At 42.6% G+C, this 19006-nt stretch overlaps 1 pseudogene; it reads left to right on the top strand.

Moving 5' to 3' along the window:
• Positions 1–18664, top strand: part of LOC125554935 (putative disease resistance RPP13-like protein 1) — a 74919-nt pseudogene extending 56255 nt beyond the window's left edge.
• The last annotated feature ends 342 nt before the right edge of the window (positions 18665–19006 follow it).

Below are 19006 nucleotides of genomic sequence, written 5' to 3'. Positions count from 1 at the left end.
AAAAGTGTGATGATCATCATTATTAGAGCATTGTCCCAGTGAGGAAAGAATGATGGAGACTATGATTCCCCCACAAGTCGGGATGAGACTCCGGACGAAAAATAAATAAATAAAAGAGGCCAAAGAAGCCCAAATAAAAAGAGGCCATAAAAAAAGAGAAAAGTCCCAAATAAAAAAAATATAAAAAATGAGAGAAAAAGAGAGAAGGGACAATGTTACTATCCTCTTACCACACTTGTGCTTCAAAGTAGCACCATGATCTTCATAGTAGAGAGTCTCTCATGTTATCACTTTCATATACTAGTGGGAATTTTACATTATAGAACTTGGCTTGTATATTCCAATGATGGGCTTCCTCAAATTGCCCTAGGTCTTCATGAGCAAGCAAGTTGGATGCACACCCACTTAGTTTCTTTTTGAGCTTTCATATACTTATAGCTCTAGTGCATCCGTTGCATGGCAATCCCAACTCACTCACATTGATATCTATTGATGGGCATCTCTGTAGCCCGTTGATACGCCTAGTTGATGTGAGACTATCTTCTCCTTTTTGTCTTCTCCACAACCACCATTCTATTCCACCTATAGTGCTATATCCATGGCTCACGCTCATGTATTGCGTGAATATTGAAAAAGTTTTGAAAAAGTTAGAGTATGAAACAATTGCTTGGCTTGTCATCGGGGTTGTGCATGATTTAAATATTTTATGTGGTGAAGATAGAGCATAGCCAGACTATATGATTTTGTAGGGATAACTTTCTTTGGCCATGTTATTTTGAGAATTCATAATTGCTTTGTTCGTATGCTTGAAGTATTATTATTTTTATGTCAATATAAGCTTTTGTCTTGAATCTTTCGAATCTGAATATTCATACCAAAATTAAGAAGATTTGCATTGAAATTATGCCAAGTAGCACTCCGCATCAAAAATTCTCTTTTTATCATTTACCTACTCGAGGACGAGCAGGAATTAAGCTTGGGGATGCCTGATACGTCTCCAACGTATCTATAATTTTTGATTGCTCCATGCTATATTATCTATTGTTTTGGACTATATTGGGCTTTATTTTCCACTTTTATATTATTTTTGGGACTAACCTATTAACCGGAGGCCCAGCCCAGAATTGCTGTTTTTTACCTATTTCAGTGTTTCGAAGAAACGGAATATCAAACGGAGTCCAAACGGAATAAAATCTTTGGGAACGTGATTTTCTCACCGAACGTGATCCAGGAGACTTGGACCCTGCTCCAAGGAACAAAAGAGGCGGTCACGAGGGTGGGGGGCGCCCCCCTAGGGCGCGCCCCCTGCCTCGTGGGCCCCTCATTGCTCCTTCGGCGTACTTCTTCCTCCTATATATACACATGTACCCCCAAACGATCAGAACAGGAGCCAAAAACCTAATTCCACCGCCGCAACTTTCTGTATCCACGAGATCCCATCTTGGGGCCTGTTCCAGAGGTCCGCCGGAAGAGGGCCGTCATCACGGAGGGCTTCTACATCATCCTAGCCCCTCCGATGAAGTGTGAGTAGTTTACCTCAGACCTTCGGGCCCATAGTTAGTAGCTAGATGGCTTCTTCTCTCTCTTTGAATCTCAATACAAAGTTCTCCCCCTCTCTTGTGGAGATCTATTCGATGTAATCTTCTTTTTGCGGTGTGTTTATTGAGACCGATGAATTGTGGGTTTATGATCAAGTCTATCTATGAATAATATTTGAATCTTCTCTAAATTATCTTATGTATGATTGGTTATCTTTGCAAGTCTCTTCGAATTATCCGTATGGTTTGGCCAACTAGATTGGTAGTTCTTGCCATGGGAGAAGTGCTTAGCTTTGGGTTCGATCTTGCGGTGTCCTTACCCGGTGATAGAAGGGGCAGCAAGGCACGTATTGCATCGTTGCCATCGAGGATAACAAGATGGGGTTTATTTCATATTGCATGAATTTATCTCTCTACATCATGTCATCTTGCTTAAGGTGTTACTCTGTTTTTAACTTAATACTCTAGATGCATGCTGGATAGCGGTCGATGAGTGGAGTAATAGTAGTAGATGCAGAATCGTTTCGGTCTACTTGTCACGGACGTGATTCCTATATACATGATCATGCCTAGATATTCTCATAACTATGCTCAATTCTGTCAATTGCTCAACAGTAATTTGTTCACCCACCGTAGAATACTTATGCTCTTGAGACAAACCACTAGTGAAACCTATGGCCCCCGGGTCTATTCTCAGCATATCAATCTCCATCACTTTAATTTTGCTTTGCTTTTTTACTTTGCTTTTACTTTTTACTTTGCATCTTTATACCAAAAATACCAAAAAATATTATATCTATCAGATCACACTCTCGTATGTGACCGTGAAGGGCTTGAGAACCCCTAATCGCGTTGGTTGCAAGTAGCTATTGTTTTGTGCAGGTACGAGGGACTTGAGCGTGGCCTCCTACTGGATTGATACCTTGGTTCTCAAAAACTGGGGGAAATACTTACGCTACTCTGCTGCATCATCCCTTCCTCTTCGGGGAAAACCAACGCAAGCTCAAGATACTAGAGGTTTATAAAAGTTTCATGAAAATTCTTTTTGCTTATTATTTTTCTATTAGTGTTTCATAACAGTTTTCCAGGTCATTATTTTTTATATTAGATCATTATTTGAGCTAAATGACCCATAAATTGAAAATGCACCATTCAAAACCACATCATCAATTTTCAACCCTTTCTGACTTCATTTGTTATTTTTCATGCATTTATTGATTTTTTTAGCTATATGACCCTGAAAATGAAAAGCACTACAAATGAACTCTGAAAAGGTTGAAAGTTAGCATGGTATCATCATTTCACCCACATAGCATGTGCGAAAAAGTTGAGAGGGTTACGGCAAAAACTGGATGCACTTCGTGTACAAAACGGACTATCTCTTTCTAAGTATCAGAGTTTCATACAGAAACTCGTCTGTTAGAAAGGGATTTCATTTTTGAACTTATTTGAACTCCAGACTTTTTGTGTGTTCAAAATGCACCATTAAAAGCCACATCATCAATTTTCAACCCTTTCCGACTTCATTTGTTATTTTTCATGCATTTACTGATTTTTTTGAGCTATATGACCCTGAAAATGAAAAGCACTACAAATGAACTCTGAAAAGGTTGAAAGTTGGCATGTTATTATCATTTCACCCACATAGCATGTGCTAAAAAGTTGAGAGGGTTACGTCAAAAACTGGATGCACTTCGTGTACAAAACGGCAGAAACTCGTCTGTTACAACATGCATTTCAAATCAACTAGGAAAAGGTTGAAAGTTGGCATGGTATCATCATAACAGTTGTGGACAGAAAGTCTTCACTTTTTCTTCGCTTGTGTGCTTTGCTTATTGCGCCGTAACCATGGATAATCTTCATCATTTATCAGGATGCTTGGGTCAGCCTTGACTTTGAAGGGAGGAATTTCATGAAACTTTTCATAATCTTCGGACATGTCTGTCTTGCCCTCCACTCCCACGATGTCCCTTTTTCCTGAAATAACTATGTGGCGCTTTGGCTCATTGTATTATGTATTGGCTTCCTTATCTTTTCTTTTTCTTGGTTTGGTAGACATGTCCTTCACATAGATAACCTGTGCCACATCATTGGCTAGGACGAATGGTTCATCAGTGTACCCAAGATTGTTCAGATCCATTGTTGTCATTCCGTACTGTGGGTCTACCTGTACCCCGCCTCCTGACAGATTGACCCATTTGCACTTAAACAAAGGGACCTTAAAATCATGTCTATAGTCAAGTTCCCATATGTCCACTATGTGACCATAATATGTGTCCTTTCCCCTCTCGGTTGCTGCATCAAAGCGAACACCGCTGGTTTGGTTGGTGCTCTTTTGATCTTGGGTGATCGTGTAAAATGTATTCCCATTTATCTCGTATCCTTTGTAAGTCAATACAGTCGAAGATGGTCCCCTGGACAACGAGTACAGCTCATCACAAACAGTGTTGTCACCTCTGAGACGTGTTTCCAACCAACTGCTGAAAGTCATGATGTGTTCACATGTAATCCAGTCGTCACACTACTCCGGGTGTTTGGAGCGCAGACTGTTGTTGTGTTCATCGACATACGGGGTCACCAAGGTAGAGTTCTGTAGAACTGTGTAGTGTACTTGAGACCAAGAATGCCCGTCCCTGCATATTATTGTTCCGCTCCTAGCGTTCCTTTTCCAGTCAGTCTCCCATCATACCGCGATTTAGGGAGACCTATCTTCTTAAGGCCAGGAATGAAGTCAACACAAAACCCAATGACATCCTTTGTCTGATGGCCCATGGAGATGCTTCCTTCTGGCCTAGCACGGTTACAGACATATTTCTTTAGGACTCCCATGAACCTCTCAAAGGGGAACATATTGTGTAGAAATACGGGGCCCAGAATGACAATCTCGTCGACTAGATGAACTAGGACATGCGTCATGATATTGAAGAAGGATGGTGGGAACACCAGCTCGAAACTGACAAGACATTGCGCCACATCACTCCTTAGCCTTGGTATGACTTCTGGATCGATCACCTTCTGAGAGATTGCATTGAGAAATGCACATAGCTTCACAATGGCTAATCGGACGTTTTCCGGTAGAAGCCCCCTCAATGCAACCAGAAGCAGTTACGTCATAATCACGTGGCAGTCATGAGACTTTAGGTTCTGGAACTTTTTCTCTGGAATATTTATTATTCCCTTTATATTCGACGAGAAGCCAGTCGGGACCTTCATACTGAGCAGGCATTCAAAAAAGATTTCCTTCTCTTCTTTGGTAAGAGCGTAGCTGGCAGGACCTTCATACTGCTTTTGAGGCATTCCGTCTTTTTCGTGCAAACGTTGCAGGTCCTCCCGTGCCTCAGGTGTATCTTTTGTCTTCCCATACACGCCCAAGAATCCTAAAAGGTTCACGCAAAGGTTCTTCGTCACGTGCATCACGTCGATTGAAGAGCGTACCTCTAGCTCTTTCCAGTAGGGTAGGTCCCAAAATATAGATTTTTTCTTCCACATGGGTGCGTGTCCCTCAGCGTCATTCGGAACAGCTAGTCTGTCGGGACCCTTTCCAAATATTACGTGTAAATCATAGACCATATCAAGTACGTGATCACCGGTACGCATGGCGGGCTTCTTCCGATGATCTGCCTCGCCTTTGAAATGCTTGCCTTTCTTTCGACATTGATGGTTGGTCAGAGAAATTGACGATGGCCCAGATACACATTCTTCCTGCATCTGTCCAGGTATATACTTTCGGTGTTAGCTAAACAGTGCATGCATGTGTGGTATCCCTTGTTTGTCTGTCTTGAAAGGTTACTGAGAGCAGGCCAATCGTTGATGGTTACAAACAGCAATGCATGCAGGTTAAATTCCACCTGTTTGTGCTCATCCCACGCACGTACACCGTTTCCATTCCACAGCTGTAAAAGTTCTTCAACTAATGGCCTTAGGTACACATCAATGTCGTTGCCGGGTTGCTTAGGGCCTTGGATGAGAATTGGCATCATAATGAACTTCCGCTTCATGCACATCCAAGGAGGAAGGTTATACATATAGAGTCACGGGCCAGGTGCTGTGATTGCTGCTCTGCTCCCCGAAAGGATTAATGCCATCCACGCTTCAACCAAACCATACGTTCCTTGGGTCACCTGCAAACTGAGCCCAGTACTTTCTCTCGATTTTTCTCCACTGCGACCCGTCAGCGGGTGCTCTCAACTTCCCTTCTTTCTTACGGTCCTCACTATGCCATCGCATAAACTTGGCATGCTCTTTGTTTCTGAACAGTCGTTTCAACCGTGGTATTATAGGAGCATACCACATCACCTTCGCAGGAACCCTCTTCCTGCGGGGCTCACCCTCAACATCACCAGGGTCATCTCGTATGATCTTATACCGCAATGCACCGCATATCGGGCATGCGTTCAAATCCTTGTACGCACCGTGGTAGAGGATGTAGTCATTAGGGCATGCATGTATCTTCTCCACCTCCAATCCTAGAGGGCATACGACCTTCTTTGCTGCGTACGTACTGTCGGGAAATTTGTTATCCTTTGGAAGCTTCTTCTTCAATATTTTTAGTAGCTTCTCAAATCCTTTGTCAGGCACAACATTCTCTGCCTTCCACTGCAGCAATTCCAGTACGGTACCGAGCTTTGTGTTGCCATCTTCGCAATTGGGGTACAACCCTTTTTTGTGATCCTCTAACATGTGATCGAACTTCAGCTTCTCCTTTTCACTTTCGCACTTTTCCCTTGCATCAACAATAACCAGACGGAGATCATCACCGGGCACATCGTCTGGTTCCTCTTGATCTTCAGCTTCCCCCGTTGCAGCATCACTGTATTCAGGGGGCACATAGTTTTCATCGTCCTCTTCTTCTTTGCTGTCTTCCATCATAACCCCTATTTCTCCGTGCATCGTCCAAACATTATAGTGTGGCATGAAACCTTTATAAAGCAGGTGGGTGTGAATGATTTTCTTGTCAGAGTAAGACCTCATATTCCCACAATCAGGGCATGGACAACACATAAAACCATTCTGCTTGTTTGCCGTTAATGTACTCGGAGGTGTGTCTGTCACGATACATCCATTGCCGGTTCATCTGCGTGCATTATATATAATTACGTGTGTCAAAAGTAAGAAAATTAGACAAGGATCTATCTAAAGAAAGATTTTTTTCTTTCAGAAAGAAGATAAGAATAAGAGGCTCACCATGGTGGTGCCGGCGACGAGATCGGCGCGGGCGATCGACGACGGTGAAGACGAGGACGGGGCGTGACGGACCGCAAAACCTAGACAAATCTTGGAAAAAATGGAGCTCCGAGGTCGAGCTTCGAGAGGAGAAAGCTTAACTAATGTGGCTCGGGCATTTCATCGAACACCTCACATGCATAAGAGGTGAGCTAGAGCACCCAAATGCCCTTCCTCGCCGGCCAGCAAAAAACAAAGCACTGTGGAGTGCTCTGCTCGCCGGTGATGGGGTATATACAGGAAGCTCATTTGTCCCGGTTCGTGGCTGGAACCGGGACTAAAGCCTAGCCTTCTGTCCCGGTTCGAGCCAAGAACTGGGACCTATGTTTGTGGGCCAGGAGCGAGGCCCATTGGTCCCGGTTCGTCCCTGGAACCGGGACAAATGGGTCCATACGAACCGGGACCAATGCCCACGAGGCCCCGGCCGGCCCCCTGGGCTCACGAACCGGGACGAATGCATCCATTGGTCCCAGTTCGTGGAAGAACTGGGACTAATGAGCTAGCCAGGCCCGAACGAAAGCCCCTTTTTCTACTAGTGTTTGCTGATCTCCATCAAATGCCGGTGCACTCCTTCGCCAAGAAATTATCATATTACCCTACTACCTCTTGAGCACTGCGTTGGTTTTCCCTTGAAGAGGAAAGGGTGATGTAGTAAAGCAGCGTAAGTATTTCCCTCAGTTTTTGAGAACCAAGGTATCAATCCAGTAGGAGACCACGCGCGAGTCACCTCGTACCTACACACACAAATAAGAACCTCGCAACCAACGCAATAAAGGGGTTGTCAATCCCTTCACGACCACTTGCAAGAGTGAGATCTGATAGAGATAATAATAATAAGATAAATATTTTTGGTATTTTTATGATATAGATTGAAAGTAAAGATTGCAAAATAAAATAGATGGAAACCCATATGATGGAGAATAGACCCGGGGGCCATAGGTTTCACTAGTGGCTTCTCTCAAGATAGCATAAGTATTACGGTGGGTGAACGAATTACTGTCAAGCAATTCATAGAAAAGCAAATAATTATGAGAATATCTAGGCATTATCATGTATATAGGCATCACGTCCGAGACAAGTAGACCGAAACGATTCTGCATCTACTACTATTACTCCACACATCGACCGCTATCCAGCATGCATCTAGAGTATTAAGTTCATAAGAACAGATTAACGCCTTAAGCAAGATGACATGATGTAGAGGGATAAACTCATGCAATATGATGTAAACCCCATCTTTTTATCCCCGATGGCAACAATACAATACATGTCGTTTCCCTTTCTGTCACTGGGATCGAGCACCGCAAGATTGAACCCAAAGCTAAGCACTTCTCCCATTGCAAGAAAGATTAATCTAGTAGGCCAAACCAAACTGATAATTCGAAGAGAATTGTAAAGATAAACCAATCATACATAAAAGAATTCAGAGAAGATTCAAATATTGTTCATAGATAGACTTGATCATAAACCCACAATTCATCGGATCTCGACAAACACACCGCAAAATAAGATTACATCGAATATATCTCCAAGAGAATCGAGGAGAACTTTGTATTGAGATCCAAAGAGAGAGAAGAAGCCATCTAGCTACTAGCTATGGACCCGAAGGTCTGAAGTAAACTACTCACACATCATTGGAGGGGCCATGGAGTTGATGTAGAGGCCCTCCGTGATCAATGCCCCCTCTGGCGGAGCTCCGGAAAAGGCCCCAAGATGGGATCTCTTGGCTACAGAAGGTTGCGGCGGTGGAAATAGGGTTTCGTGGTGCTCCTGGATGTTTGCGATATATATATATATATATAAGGAGGAAGAAGTAGGTCGGTGGAGCAATGAGGGGCCCACGATGGTGGAGGGCGCGCCTAGGGGGGTGGGCGCGCCCCCTACCTCGTGGCCTCCTTGATTGTTTCTTGACGTCCACTCCAAGTCTCCAGGATCACGTTTTTTCCAAAAATAACGCTCCCAAAGGTTTCATTCTGTTTGGACTCCGTTTGATATTCCTTTTCGGCGAAACACTAAAATAGGCAAAAAAAACAGCAATTTGGGCTGGGCCTCCGGTTAATAGGTTAGTCCAAAAAATAATATAAAAGTGTAAAAATGAGCCCATTAACATGAAAAATAGATAATATAATAGCATGGAGCAATCAAAAATTATAGATATGTCGGAGACGTATCAAGCATCCCAAAGCTTAATTCCTGCTCGTCCTCGAGTAGGTAAATGATAAAAATAGAATTTTTGATGTGGAATGCTTCCTAACATATTTTTCTCAATGTAATTTTTCTTTATTGTGGCATGAATGTTCAGATCCGAAAGATTCAAGATAAAAGTTTAATATTGACATAGAAATAATAATACTTCAAGCATACTAACTAAGCAATTATGTCTTCTCAAAATAACATGGCCAAAGAAAGTTATCCCTAAAAAATCATGTAGTCTGGTTATGCTCTATCTTCATCACACAAAATATTAAATCATGCACAACCCTGATGACAAGCCAAGCAATTGTTTCATACTTTTGACGTTCTCAAACTTTTTCAATCTTCATGCAATATATGAGCGTGAGCCATGGATATAGCACTATGGTGGAATAGAATGGTGGTTGTGAAGAAGACAAAAAAGGAGAAGATAGTCTCACATCAACTAGGCGTATCAATGGGCTATGGAGATGCCCATTAATAGATATTAATGTGAGTGAGTAGGGATTGCCATGCAACAGATGCACTAGAGCTATAAGTGTATGAAAGCTCAACAAAAGAAACTAAGTGGGTGTGCATCCAACTTGCTTGCTCACGAAGACCTAGGGCAATTTGAGGAAGCCCATAATTGGAATATACAAGCCAAGTTCTATAATGTAAAATCCCCACTAGTTTATGAAAGTGACAACATAGGAGACTCTCTATCATGAAGATCATGGTGCTACTTTGAAGCACAAGTGTGGAAAAAGGATAGTAACATTGTCCCTTCTCTCTTTTTCTCTCATTTTTTTATTTGGGCCTTCTTTCTTTCTTTTTTCTTTTGGCCTCTTTTCTTCTTCTTTTTTCGTCCGGAGTCTCATCCGACTTGTGGGGAAATCATAGTCTCCATCATCCTTCCCTCACTGGGACAATGCTCTAATAATGATGATCATCACACTTCTTTTTTACTTACAACTCAAGAATTACAACTCAATACTTAGAACAAAATATGACTCTATGTGAATGCCTCCAGCGGTTTACCAGGATATGCAATGAATCAAGAGTGACATGTATGAAAGAATTATGAACGGTGGCTTTGCCACAAATACGATGTCAACTACATGATCATGCAAAGCAATATGAAAATGATGAAGCGTGTCATAGCATACAGAACAGTGGAAAGTTGCATGTCAATATATCTCGGAATGGCTATATATGGAAATGCCATAATAGGTAGGTATGGTGGCTGTTTTGAGGAAGGTATATGGTGGGTTTATGGTACCGGCGAAAGTTGCGCGGTACTAGAGAGGCTAGCAATTGTGCAAGGGTGAGGGTGAGTATAATCCATGGACTCAACATTAGTCATAAAGAACTCACATACTTATTGCAAAAATCTATTAGTTATTGAAATAAAGTACTGCGCGCATCCTCCTAGGGGGATAGATTGGTAGGAAAAGACCACTGCTCGTCCCGGACCGCCACTCATAAGGAAGGCAATCAATAAATAAATCATGCTCCGACTTCATCACATAACGGTTCACCATATGTGCATGCTACAGGAATCACAAACTTCATCACAAGTATTTCTCAAATTCACAACTACTCAACTAGCATGAGTCTAATATCACCATCTCCATATCTCAAAACAATCATCAAGTATCAAACTTCTCTTAGTATTCAGTGCACTTATATGAAAGTTTTTATAATGCCTAAAAGCAAATTGCCATGTTGTTCTAAAGGACTCTCAAAATAATATAAGTGAAGCATGAGAGATCAATTATTTCTATAAAATAGAACCACCGCCGTGCTCTAAAAGATATAAGTGAAGCACTAGAGCAAAAACTATATAGCTCAAAAGATATAGGTGAAGCACATAGAGTATTCTAATAAATTCTAATTCATGTGTGTGTCTCTCAAAAGGTGTGTACAGCAAGGATGTTTGTGGTAAACTAAAAAGCAAATACTCAAATCATACAAGACGCTCCAAGCAAAACACATATCATGTGGCGAATAAAAATATAGCTATAAGTAAAGTTACCGATGAACGAAGACAAAAGAGGGGATGCATTCCAGGGAATCCCCAATCTTAGGCTTTTCGGTGTCCTTGTATTTTACCTTGGGGTGCCATGGGCATCCCCAAGCTTAGGATCTTGCCACTCCTTGTTCCATAATCCATCAAATCTTTACCCAAAACTTGAAAACTTCACAACACAAAACTTAACAAGAAAATCTCGTGAGCTCCGTTAGTGAAAGAAAACAAAACATCACTTCAAGGTACTGTAATGAAATCATTCTTTATTTATATTGGTGTTAAACCTACTGTATTTCAACTTCTCTATGGTTTATAAACTCTTTTACTATCCATAGATTCATCAAAATAAGCAAACAACACACGAAAAACAGAATCTGTCAAAAACAGAACAGTCTGTAGTAATCTGTAACTAACGCAAACTTCTGGAACCCCAAAAATTCTAAAACAAATTGCTGGACATGAGTAATTTATCTATTAATCATCTGCAAAAAGAATGAACTAAATAGCACTCTCCAATAAAAATGGCAGCAATTCTCGTGAGCGCTAAAGTTTCTGTTTTTTACAGCAAGATCAAAAAGACTTTCCCCAAGTCTTCCCAACGGTTCTACTTGGCACAAACACTAATTAAACACAAAAAACACAACCAAAACAGAGGCTAGATAAATTATTTATTACTAAACAGGATCAAAAAGCAAGGAATAAAAATAAAATTGGGTTGCCGCCCAACAAGCGCTATCGTTTAATGCCCCTACCTAGGCATATAAGCGAAGATAGATCTAGGTATTGCCATGATAATGATAAGGTAAATCGCGAAAGATCATCTCATACTCCCTATGTTCAGCAGCAAGCTTTATTTGTGGCAAGCAAAAGTAATCAAAAGGGCTAAATTTAATGGGACAAAAGTCCCCAAGATCAAGCTCGGGAGGTGTTGGTTCCTCCTTTGGCCCCTCATATTGCATAATAAATTCATCATTATAAGCATTCTTTTGGCAAAAAGTCATGAGTCTTTGTTCAAGGGGAAAACCTAGCCCATTGTTCTGGATGGAAAAATTATCATTAAGTTCAGAGATCCTATTAACAAGAGCATCGGTAGGAACCTTTTTTCTAAGGTTTTCATTAAAAGCAACATGATCTAAAGATCGTAAACGCATAATGTCTTCTTGATAGAAAAGGATTGCTTCTATGGGAGGAGGACCAGCATCCACCCTACAATGCACAAAAATTTCATTGGCTTCTTTTATTATAAATCTGAACTCATGAGCTAAAAAGATGGTAGCAGCTCGCTTAACAGAAGAATGCTCAATATTAGAAAATTCTAGGAAAATCCTTTGTACGGAAGGATGCATATGTAAAAATTGTCTTTCAAGTTCAACTATGAGCAAAGATATGGCATCTGCGAGACTACTAGTTTTATAAAGGATAGATCCACTCATGGTGGGCAAAGCACAGGCACAAGTAAAGAAATCTTGGATAACTCCCTTCCCAATAATATTACCGCTACCGATGTGAAACTTTTTAGTGTGCAAAATAATAGGATTTCCAAGAGGATCATCAATAGCATCAAAGTTTTCCATATTATTATCCTTATCAATGATAAACTCTCCAGTTTCAGACATGATGGCAACAAATTGCAAAAAGAACGAGCACACAGAAGGCAGGAAGGAAAAATAGGCGAACGGAAAAAGAGGGTGACTAAAACGGAAAGGGTGAAGTGGGGGAGAGGAAAACGAGAGGCAGATGGCAAATAATGTAATGCGAAGGATAAGATTTGTGATGGGTACATGGTATGTCTTGACTTGGTGTAGATCTCCCCGGTAGCGGTGCCAGAAATCCTTCTTGCTACCTCTTGAGCACTGCGTTGGTTTTCCCTTGAAGAGGAAAGGGTGATGTATTAAAGCAGCGTAAGTATTTCCCTCATTTTTTGAGAACCAAGGTATCAATCCAGTAGGAGACCACACTCGAGTCACCTCGTACCTACACACACAAATAAGAACCTTGCAACCAATGCGATAAAGGGGTTGTCAATCCCTTCACGGCCACTTGCAAGAGTGAGATCTGATAGAGATAGTAATAATAAGATAAATATTTTTGGTATTTTTATGATATAGATTGAAATTAAAGATTGCAAAATAAAATATATGGAAACTTATATGATGGAGAATAGACCCAGGGGCCATAGGTTTCACTAGTAGCTTCTCTCAAGATAGCATAAGTATTACGGTTGGTGAACGAATTAATGTCGAGCAATTGATAGAAAAGCGAATAATTATGAGAATATCTAGGCATGATCATGTAGATAGGCATCACGTCCGAGACAAGTAGACCGAAACGATTCTACATCTACTACTATTACTCCACACATTGACCGCTATCCAGCATGCATCTAGAGTATTAAGTTCATAAGAACAGAGTAACACCTTAAGCAAGATGACATGATGTAGAGGGATAAACTCATGCAATATGATGTAAACCCCATCTTTTTATCCTCGATGGCAACAATACAATACGTTTTGTTTCCCTTTCTGTCACTGGGATCGAGCACCGCAAGATTGAACCCAAAGCTAAGCACTTATCCCATTGCAAGAAAGATCAATCTAGTAGGCCAAACCAAACTGATAATTCGAAGAGACTTGCAAAGATAAACCAATCATACATAAAAGAATTCAGAGAAGATTCAAGTATTGTTCATAGATAGACTTGATCATAAACCCACAATTCATCGGATCTCGACAAACACACCGCAAAAGACGATTACATCGAATAGATATCCAAGAGAATTGAGGAGAACTTTGTATTGAGATCCAAAGAGAGATAAGAAGCCATCTAGCTACTAGCTATGGACCCGAAGGTCTAAAGTAAACTACTCACACATCATCGGAGGGGCCATGGAGTTGATGTAGAGGCCCTCCGTGATCAATGCCCCCTCCGGCGGAGCTCCGAAAAAGACCCCAAGATGGGTTCTCTTGGGTATAGAAGGTTGCGGCGGTGGAAATAGGGTTTCGTGGTGCTCATGGATGTTTGCGGGGTATATGGATATATATATATATATAGGAGGAAGAAGTAGGTCGGTGGAGCAACGAGGGGCCCACGAGGGTGGTGGGCGCGCCCCCCTGCCTCGTGGCCTCCTCGATTGTTTCTTGACATCCACTCCAAGTCCTCCTGGATCATGTTTGTTCCAAAAATAACGCTCCCGGAGGTTTCATTCCATTTGGACTCCGTTTGATATTCCTTTTTGGTGAAACACTAAAATAGGCAAAAAAAACAACAATTTGGGTTGGGCCTCCGGTTAATAGGTTAGTCCCAAAAATAATATAAAAGTGTAAAAATAAGCCCATTAACATCCAAAATAGATAATATAATAGCATGGAGCAATCAAAAATTATAGATACGTCGGAGACGTATCATAGCCTCACATCTCACCGGTCTTGATCAAGGGGGAAACAATATTGATGATCAACTATTGACTAATCCTACTGAGAGTGTGCATGAGCATTGTGATGATACATGAGCAAACAACGAAGAAAATGCAGCTGAGAATGGTGAAAATGGTGCAAAGTTTGGGTCTCATTTTATGTGTCCCGAATCAGGAGGCAGATCCTCCTCGGGGTCAGTTCCGGGGCAGAGAATCCGATCCCCTCGGGACCTGTTGCCGCAGACGGACCAGGCGCACGCACCGCTACCTCCGATCCCGCTGGGGACACATGCTTGCCTCTCACTAGCCGCGATGCGCCCCCAGCCTCGCGCCAATCATCGTCTACCATGTGACAGCATGCAGGTGGTGCAGGCGACGCCCGATTCAGCAGTCAGCCCGTCAACTACAGGAAGCAAGGTCCAGGCCGCTCCACCGATGTGGGCCACGTCACAGATGCGGAATCCTGTGTCAATCCGACTGTGCGCCCGACAGGCACGGACTCCCGTGTCGATCCGCCTGTGCGCCCGACAGGCGCGGACTTCGGATCAGATTCGCCATCATTGGAGAATGATGGGCCAGCCCACGGGATGGGATCTTCTATGGATCAGGTTAGTACTGAGGCGTGGCCGTTGGCCATAGAAAATCCCCATGCGGCAGCTGCAGAGGATCTCTCCTCGGGATCTGCTGCGGCTGATACTTTTGTGCTGCCCACGGGATCCTCTGTGGCCACAGAATTGCTCACTTCGTCACCTCGACGTACACGTGTACAGAAAGGGGTAAAGAAACCTGTAAATTACAAGCACATAACCAAGTATGGAATGAATTGCTCTACAGGTGAACCAGGTGAACCTACTACAGTTCAAGAGGCCCTTGGTGATGAAAAATGGAAGGAAGCCATGACTGAAGGTTACATAGCACTTAAGAAAAATAACACATGGCACTTGGTTCCTCCACAGCAAGGTAAAAATTTAATTGACTGCAAGTGGGTATTTAGGATTAAAATAAAATCCGATGGAACCATTGATTGTTACAAGGCTAGGCTAGTTGCAAAAGGCTTCAAACAACGATATGGTATAGACTATGAAGACACCTTTAGTCCAGTAGTAAAAGCTGCTACTATTCATCTTGTCTTGTCCATTGCTATTTCCAAGGGTTGGAGTCTCAGACAGCCTTATGTACAGAACGCGTTCCTCCATGGTGTTCTGGAAGACGAGGTGTATATGAAACAACCTCCTGGGTTTGAAAATAAAAGTGCTCCCACTCATGTATGCAAACTTGATAAAACATTGTATGGGTTGAAGCAAGCCCCAAGAGCATGGTATTCCCATCTCTGTCATAAAATACAAGCGCTTGGTTTTGTTCCTTCTAAATCTGACACCTCATTGTTCATTTACAACAAGTCCAACACATGCATGTTTGTTCTCATTTATGTTGATGATATCATTGTGACAAGCTCATCTAATGAAGCAATTCAAGGACTCTTGAGAGACTTGGGTGCAGAGTTTGCTTTGAAGGATCTTGGAGACTTGCATTTCTTTCTTGGAATTGAGGTGAAGAGACATAAGGATGGACTACATCTCTCTTAGGAAAAGTATGCAACTGATCTAGTAAAAAAGGCTGGCTTGCAAGGTTGTAAACCCTCACCCACTCCTTTATCTAGTTCAGAAATATTGTCTCTTACAGAAGGAACACTACTAAGTCAAGAGGACAGCACAAAATATAGGAGTCTGGTAGGAGCTTTGCAGTATCTCACTCTTACTAGGCCTGACATTTCCTTTGCTGTCAACAAAGTATGTCAATTCCTTCATGCACCCACTACTGTTCACTTGACTGCTTGAAAGAGCAATCATGCCCTTACATCATGTTTTGATGTTGATGACAATATACATGTATGGGACTAACAATGTTTGTCAAGTAAATCTCAGGTGTTAGTCCCCGGTTCATCGAAGTGTGTGGATCAAGAGCATACAAAGTGATTTTACTCAAGGATGAAGCATAAAAATTAATTTCATATTCGTTTTCTTGAGTATAGGATCCCGCACTATTAGGACGGGACCGATAGGGTTAGTTAAAGGCTTGCTCTTGCCACAAACCTCCTTGACATACATGCACATGCTAAAACCTTCATGTTTCTGCCTCTTGGCTGCCGGATGTCCGGGCCTCACGCCGGATATCCGACCTACTTGCCGGATATCCGAGACTAGCCATCCAGAGAGTACTTTTGTGCTGTGCTGCACGCCGGATGTCCGGGTTACACCCCGGATGTCCGGGCCTTCCTGATACGCCGGATGTCCGGGCCCCATCCCGGATGTCCGGCCTCTACTACCCATGGAACAGCTGAGGTTCTGTAACCTTTTAGTGATCGCGTCAGATGTCCGGCCATCTGCCGGATATCCGGGCCCTCCTAATATGACGGATGTCCGGGCTTGGCCCCCGGATGTTCGGGCCCTCTGTTTTCTGTTCTGTTTCTGTTTCCCGTGCCATTGCCAAGCCGAATGTCCGGCCCCTAGCCCGGATGTCCGGCCTGCTCATTCACTTACACTACAATGGCCATATTTGTGCTCACACTATATATAGACCTCCCCCCATGGGATAAGGTGGATCATTCACTTTGAACAAACCCTAGAACACATTTCGCTCTCTCTCTCTCACTCCTCTACACCAAATCTTAGATCCCCAAGGGATTTGAGAGCATTTGAGAGGAGTTGTCCGGTCAAGTGATAGATCCACTCCTTCCCCTTCTTTGCACCAAAGGAATTCGTGATTTGAGCAAGTCTTGAGCTTTTCCCCATCGTTCTTGTTACTCTTGGAGGTTGGAGACTCCTAGGCGGTAGGAGTCTTTCGGAGAGGAATCGACCCTTGTGATTACCCCCGGAAAAGTTTGTGAGGGTTTGGAAACCACCCCAAGGTCTACCACTAGTGGTTGAGAAACGCCTCCGTGGTGTTGTCTCAAAGGGAGAATAGGGTGAGCCTTCGTGGCGTTGGTGTGCCTTCATGGTAACATCCACCTCTCTAACGGTGACGTAGCTTCCCTCCAAGGAAGTGAACATTGGCATACATCCTCGTCTCCTGGAGTTGCGGTTATCCCTAACCCTAACTCTCTAATTGTGGTTACTTGTCTCTTAGCTCTTACTCATTTCATATTGTGCTTGCTTACTTACATACTTGTGATACTTGTTATCTTGCTTAGCCCTTAGCATCACACTTGCAATTGTTAGGCTCACTTTCATATTCCGCATTATTGCCTAAAATTGCTAAGTAATAATTAAAATTTGTTATTGTACCTATTCACCCCCCTCTAGGTCCATCTCGATCCTTTCAATTGGTATTAGAGCCTCGTGCTCTATTCTTGTGGCTTAACCGCCCTAGAGCGAGATGAACCCCGATGGGACTCCCCTCGTTGCTGATCTGAAGAATACGGGTGCGGCTTCCACGGAAGCCAAGTCCTTCACTTCAGAGGATCTGGAAAGAGCTCTTGCTAAGAAAAAGGAGGAGCATGATGCCTCTCTTGAGGCCTTGGTCTAAATGAGGCTAGCCACACTAACCACGATGCTTGCACCACTTTCTGGTGGTGCGGCCTCGAGGCCAGCTGTGCCTACTCCTTTAATTGGCCAACAACCTCCTAGCAATGAAAACTCCGGTGTTCCTTGGCTTTATGCAAGACCTCAAATAGAGAAACCTAAGTATAACCCTCAAGGCAAACCTCCTTTACTTGATGAATCTACCGATTTTTCTTTGTGGAGAGTTGCTATGCAGGATCATCTTCGATATGGAAATGATGAAATGTTGGAGATCTTGGAGTATGGCTACCAAGCTGTTGACCCAAAGAATCTTACACCAAGAGAGATATACGAAAAGAATCTGAACGACACAGCAACCATGTGCATAAGAAGAGGTGTGACCGACAAGCAAAGGAGACCATACATACATATCACAAGTGCCAAGGAATTATGGGATACCATTGTGAGAACCAAGACTGGTACCTCCACTCTCCGGCTTTCTCAATATGAAATTGCCAAGGGGCAATTGCAAAACATTTGTATGGAGAAAGGTGAAACTCCCAAGCAACTTCTTGAGCGTCTCATGACTCTCACCACCGACATCGAGTCATGTGAATGTGACAAGGCACAAGATAGATTCAACTTGACTAAGAGATTTCTCGTGGATAAGTTGCTTCACGATCTTGCTTTGTATCATCATCAAATGGTGTGGGACGTAAGACAACACCATGGATTCAAGGAAATGACTCCGGATGACATCATATCCACCTTCCAACTATTTGACTAGTCAAAGGCAAATGCTAGAAAACACCTTGCCATGCATGGTACCTCAACATCAAAAATCAATCTTGCATTGAAGGCCAAGCATGTATGTGAAGAAGAGCAAAGTGAAGAAGAAGATGAGGAGGAGGAAGATGGTGATGAGATTGAATCTGATGAGGGCCCTTCATATGAAGACATGGCTCTCTTTGTCAAGAAGTTTAGCGCAGGAAAATTCAAAGGAAGATTCCAGAAGAAGAAAGTGAGAAAATGTTATAACTATGAAGAAACCAATCACTTCTCCAACGAGTGTCCTTATGAGAAGAGAGAAGATAAACCAAGGTTTCCCAAGACCTTTCCCAAGAAGAAG

This window comes from Triticum urartu, chromosome 4A (genome assembly GCF_056163025.1).
Source record: "Triticum urartu cultivar PI428250 chromosome 4A, HENAU_Tu73, whole genome shotgun sequence".
Taxonomy (NCBI): Eukaryota; Viridiplantae; Streptophyta; class Magnoliopsida; order Poales; family Poaceae; genus Triticum; species Triticum urartu.
The sequence above is the reverse complement of the archived record's forward strand: the minus strand, read 5'-3'. Positions and strand labels throughout refer to the sequence as shown.